Below are 5,821 nucleotides of genomic sequence, written 5' to 3'. Positions count from 1 at the left end.
TCTATGTAAGGTTCTTAATCACTGAAAACAACACACAACTCTGTGACAAAACCAAGTGAATTCTAATTCCATATCAGAAAAATCCTAGAAAATAAATTGATTGGTCATTAAAGGTTTAAACATGGGAAATAAGTGAGATTATGGCTTTAATTGAGTTAAACTGCAATTTCCAACAAGGTTCTCTGAAAATTAAATATTCAAAAAGTTTACAAAGGGTTTCCCTAAGTAAGGTAAATATATTAATATCAGTAAATCAAACTATTTAACTCTAGTAAAGTTACACATCTAAACACAATTAGGTTTTCCTTGCAGGTGAGCTAAAATAATAGTTCACTGTGAGAAATTAGAAATATCACAATAATTGCAAACTCTTATTGGAAGTTTCAATTTTCTCTGATGATTATTTAAAAAAGAAAATAAATCAATGATTATTAACTTTTAATACATTAGGTTTCTAGTAGGGGATAAAAACAAAAAAGAGGGAGCCCTTTGCTGTGAGAAGAGGAGGAGTTAGGATAGAAGAGTGATTAAATGCTTTTAGAAAGGGAACATGCATTACTTCAGGAAAAAATAGATGCCCCCTTCATTAAAAGCTACACTCTCATTAAATCCAAAAGTTTGAAGAGATAAATTTTGGGTAGGTAATAAACAACCATGATATCCAGTTCAAGTAATTCTATTTTATTTTAAGTAAGCAAAGAGAAGATTTGGAGACATAAAAACAGGAAAGCATCCTTGACAAGATGTATGCATTAGATCAAATCAATACTACCTGAGGACTTTACTATTGAATTCAGCCATTATCTCCAAACTTTTCTAGACCACCCTGCCTCTTTGATTTGGGAGGGCATCATGGTGACAGAAGGTCTTTTTACTTCCTTGATCCTTAAATTTTCCTTTTACCTACTGAAATGTTAACCAATACAAGTATATATGGTGCCAAAATTCTTCCATTCTTCCTAAATTAAATTTACATCTGCCTCTATCTCCTTTGTTCCATATATATATTCAATCATATATAATATATATTCAATTCAGGATAAAATATTCTTGTTCCATAATCTTATCATTCAAACAAGTTTTTGCTTGTGTTATTTCATTTGACCTACAGTTTTTGTGGGTTGTTGTTTTTTTTTTTTTTTGGCAAAGTAACTGACCATGTGATTCATCCTTTTCTATTTACAAAGTGTGACCTGTGATATGGAATGTTCTAATTAAGGCACTTAGGCTAGAACTAGAAAGGGATGTTACTAGGTAGCCTCTCTCTCAGTATTCACCTTACATGTCATATAAAATATCAAATCCTAATCACCATGTAGACTGCATCTTAGAAAAGAGAAATGATGAGTAATTAGAGAAGGATGACAATTGATATCTTAAATTTCTGTCCTGGCTCCAAAAGCAAGTTCACTAAACTGCATGCTGAGGCTAATATCAAAGCAAAAGAAAATAAAGATCTAACTGGATAATAGTGAAGAGGAGGCAAGAAGCAGACTAATGTAGTCAGAACTGGAGAGGAGGGAGCAGGCACCAGGGAAAGAGGAGTCGGGGATGGGATGTAGAAAGGCATAGAGTGGGAAGGAGAGCAAACATCTTAGAGAAAGTAGTTTTAGCCAAGAGTTTATCCCACAGTTCAGCTTCTTTCTCCCAGAACAACCACACCATCACTTACCCCAATTAAAGAGAGATTGTTGTGTGTCCTAGCAAGGATTCTCACTGATCTTGAAAACCCAGGTGTGTAGAAAGGGGAGCCCAATTTCATACTCTGTCCCAGAAACATCAGCACTGACCCTAAACTTTGAGCCAGGAGCTCCCAAGAGAGAAACTTCGGCCAAGCTGGCCTTCATTCAGTGTGTTGCAGCCTCTGTGAGCAGAGATGCATTTGAGAGGTGGTTCAGCTGTGTGCTGAATCCAGGGAAGGCCTAGGAAGCCTGAACCACCATAATTCTTCATTGGTAGAAACACTCCCTAGGAGCTCTGTCGTTTGTTAGAAGGCACACTGAGTACAGATTCCAAGAGATCTGTGTTTAGGGCTCAGATGGTAAAGAAAGTCAGGAAAAGAAAGTGAAGTCGCTCAGTCGTGGCTGACTCTTTGCAACCCCATGGGCTGTAGCTTACCAGGCTCCTCAGTCCATGGAATTTTCCAGGCAAGAGGACTGGAGTGGGTCGCCATTTCCTTCTCCAGAGGATCTTCCCAACCCGGGGATCGAACCCAGGTCTCCTGCATTGCAGGCAGACACTTTACTGTCTGAGTCACCAGGGAAGCATATGGTAAAGAATCCGCCTGCAATATAGGAGACCTGGGTTCAATCCCTGGGTTGGGAAGATCCCTTGGAAGAGTGCAACCCACTCCAGTATTGTCGCCTGGAGAATCTCATGGACAGAGGAGCCTGGCAGGCTACAGTCCCTGAGGTCACAAAGAGTCAGACACGAGTGAGAGGCTAAGCACAGCACAGAAGAAAATATTTCAGACAGACTGAGAAACTTACCTCTTCTCTTACAACCAAACAGATGACTTCCAATAGAGTGCATTTTTCATATCTTCAACTTTGATTTACTTAGAAGGTGAATTATGTGAAGCTTGAATAAAACACACAAACTATACTTCACTGAGATTTATCACAAGTGATGATGGGATGTAAAGAGTTTATGGAGAAAGGGAACTCTTCATGTAGCCATAATTCACAAGGCTCCTTCCTAGAAACACTGGGTCAGACAAAACAGCAAGGTCTGTTTTGGAGCAGAGAGAATGCTCTGAAAATGGAGTGAATTTCTTAATTTGGTTCTTGGAAACTTAAGTGGTGTAAACTATTCCTACAGTCTGAGAAATAAATGCCTCTGTGGCCAGCTTCCTTCCCACTGTATCTGTGTGTGTGTGTGTGTGTCTGTGTGTGTGTGTGTGTGTGTATGTGTGTGTAAAAAATCATGAGGCTAAGTGTTTTATTTTTCCTGTACTGGATATTTATAGAAATTCACACAAAAGTTTTCAAATGTTTAAGGTAGGCTTTAAGCCTCAGGAGCTCCAAGGAAACTATTTCTTCCAAACTAGTCCCAAGTGATATGCAATGAGCTACCTAGCTCAAACAGTCCAAGGGCAAAATCAAGCCTTGGGGACAACTGGTTAACTTCAACTCATATGACTTGATATGAGGCAATTCTGTTCTCTTCCCCACAAACTTCCCTTAAGTCCATCTCTTCTAGAGGTCTGGAAGTCTTTGAAGGCAGTTGAAAGCCCATAGATGAAATATGTGTGGCTAACTACTCTTGTTTGTTTTATATCAAAGTGTGAACAGGTTTCCCTGGTGGCTCAGATGGTAAAGCATCTGCCTGCAATGCGGGAGAGCAGGGTTCTATCCCTGGGTCGGCAAGATCCCCTGGAGAAGGAAATGGCAAGCCACTCCAGTACCCTTGCCTGGAAAATCCCATGGACAGAGGAGCCTGGTTGGCTACAGTCCATGGGGTCACAAAAGAATTGGACATGACTGAGTGACGTCACTTTCACTTTCAAAGTGTGAATTATGGTTATCATCGATATCAAAGGGCTAATGTCAGCAATAATTACAATTCTTTGGCAAATCTGAAACATTAATATGTTAATGTTTTTCTTTCTATTGTTTATTTATTTATTTTTAAAAATACAGTTGATTTACAATCAACTCTGTTTTGTTATTTTCAATTGTATAGCAGATACATTAGGTTGGGCAAAAAGTTCATTGATATATATACATTTATATATGTAAAACCTAATCTCATTTTGTCTTCCCTCCAGAAATATTTTCCAAAATATCAAATGAGTAGCAAGAAGTGAGACTATTTTTTTCATTCTTTTTTGACTTTTAGATTCTAAGTAAGCATAAAATTCAAGTCTTCTTAATTTTCATTTGAGGATATTGAATTTCCAATTCAGAGTTCATAAGTGATCTAAGAATGAAAACTAAATTACTTCCTGGAACTTATGTTATCTTTTATAATATTACCTTACTTTATCCCCAGTCAAACAATGCTCATCCACATAAAATTTTTGTCTGATTAGAAAATTTGAATTTTTTACTCAACTTTACATGTTTTTATTTTTCATTAGAAAGCACCATTATCCTGTCCCACACTTTCCTCATGGCACTTTTCACTTCTTCCTCCCTAAAAGTGTAAATCAAAGGATTGAATAAGGGAATTAGGATGGTGTAAAATATGGCTACAATTTTGTCAAAGGAGAAAGAATATGGAGGTCGTATGTACATAAATATGCATAGGATAAAGAACAAAATCATAACAGCAATGTGAGATCCACAGGTGGAGAGGGCTTTCTGCTGCCCTTCAGAGCTCTGGGTTCTCAGAGACAGCAGGATGACCCCATAGGAGATAAGCAACAACGAGAAGATTAAGATGCCAAAAAAGCCACTGTTGGTGACTACCAAAGGCCAAAGATGTGAGTGCCAGTGCAGACAAGCCCCAGCAGTGGGTACAAGTCACGCATGAAATGATCAGTGATGTTGGAGCCACAGAGGGCAGCTGGAAAGTGAAGAGAATCTGTATCGTGGAATGAACGAAGCCCCCTGTCCAGGCTACCACCATCAGAAGGGCAGAGTCTGCGGTTCACGATGGAAGAATAGTGCAACGGTGTGCAGATGGCCACATAGCGGTCATAGGCCATGGCACTGAGGACAGTCACCTCCACCCCAGCAAAGAAGTGTTCAGCAAAGAGCTGGGTCATGCAGCCTTCAAAAGTAATGGTTTTCCTCCAAAGGAGAGCGTCCACGACCATCTTTGGGACAATGACGGAGGAGAAGCACGCATCCAGGAAGGACAGAAAAGCCAGGAAGAAGTACATGGGGGAGCCCGAGTGCTGGGCTGCTACTGATGGTCACCACAATTAGCAAGTTGCCCCCGACAGTTGCAATGTAAATGAACAAAAATGCAACAGATATTATTTTCTGCATGGTTGGATTCTGTGATAGCCCCAAGAGGACAAACGCAGTTACAAAGCTTTGGTTTTGCATAATTTCCAAGGAAAAGGTGAAAGGTACCACAGTGAGCATGTAGAATCTATAGTTAGAAGAAAGGCAAACGTGTCTCAGACCAGTTTTTGGAGTCATTATAGTCATGAACAAATCAGTGCATCCATGTGAAAAATTGACTCATGTTCTTATGCTTGCTCTTGTTCTTGTTCTTTGTGTTCACTGAGAACACAAAGCTAGAAATCTGTTAAAGGTGGAAGGGAGATACCAGGAAAAATTGAAGTTTAGATAAATTGTTAATTGTTTTAAGATAGAGCTTCAATGGAGAAGGGTAGATATCCACCTGGGGTGGGGATAAGAAATAGTTGTTATCTAAACTGCCAACTCTGGTCATATGTTAATAGTACTGGTTTCCTGGAGTGAATTGTGAGATGAGTTCTGAAGCCACATCCGTGATCTGAGGAAAGGAAAAGAGCAGTTTACTGGTCACGCCTGCCCTATGCATGGGTGGGAGAAGGGGGAATTGCATGTCCTCCGTGATCAGGTGACTTTCTTATCTCCAGATAGAAGGAGAAATAAGACAAAACTAAGAAGTGCTTGGATCATGGCTATACTCCTAGTTATTTCTTTTAAATCTAAAAAAAATGAGACTTTAAAATCAACTAATTCATTCTTCAAAAAAAAAAAAAAAAAGATCATTGGGAACACACCTTGCTGTAGACTAACACATAATAAATATCCATGTGTTAAGTTGGCTTTCTTTTCACTCATTATTAACAAGAATAGACGCTGATAAAAATAAGCAATACCTACTAATATGTACTGTTATGATGACTAAGGTAAATAATGCAAGGAAGCAGTGTTCA

General features: G+C 38.9%; 1 pseudogene; it reads right to left on the bottom strand.

Annotated features, from left to right (window-relative positions):
- Positions 1-4,067: 4,067 nt before the first annotated feature.
- On the bottom strand, positions 4,068-4,997 carry LOC120876991 (annotated as a pseudogene).
- Between the last annotated feature and the right edge of the window lie 824 nt (positions 4,998-5,821).

This window comes from Oryx dammah, unplaced genomic scaffold (genome assembly GCF_014754425.2).
Source record: "Oryx dammah isolate SB20612 unplaced genomic scaffold, SCBI_Odam_1.1 HiC_scaffold_17, whole genome shotgun sequence".
Taxonomy (NCBI): Eukaryota; Metazoa; Chordata; class Mammalia; order Artiodactyla; family Bovidae; genus Oryx; species Oryx dammah.
Note: the sequence above shows the minus strand (reverse complement) of the source record. Positions and strands in the feature narration are given on the sequence as shown.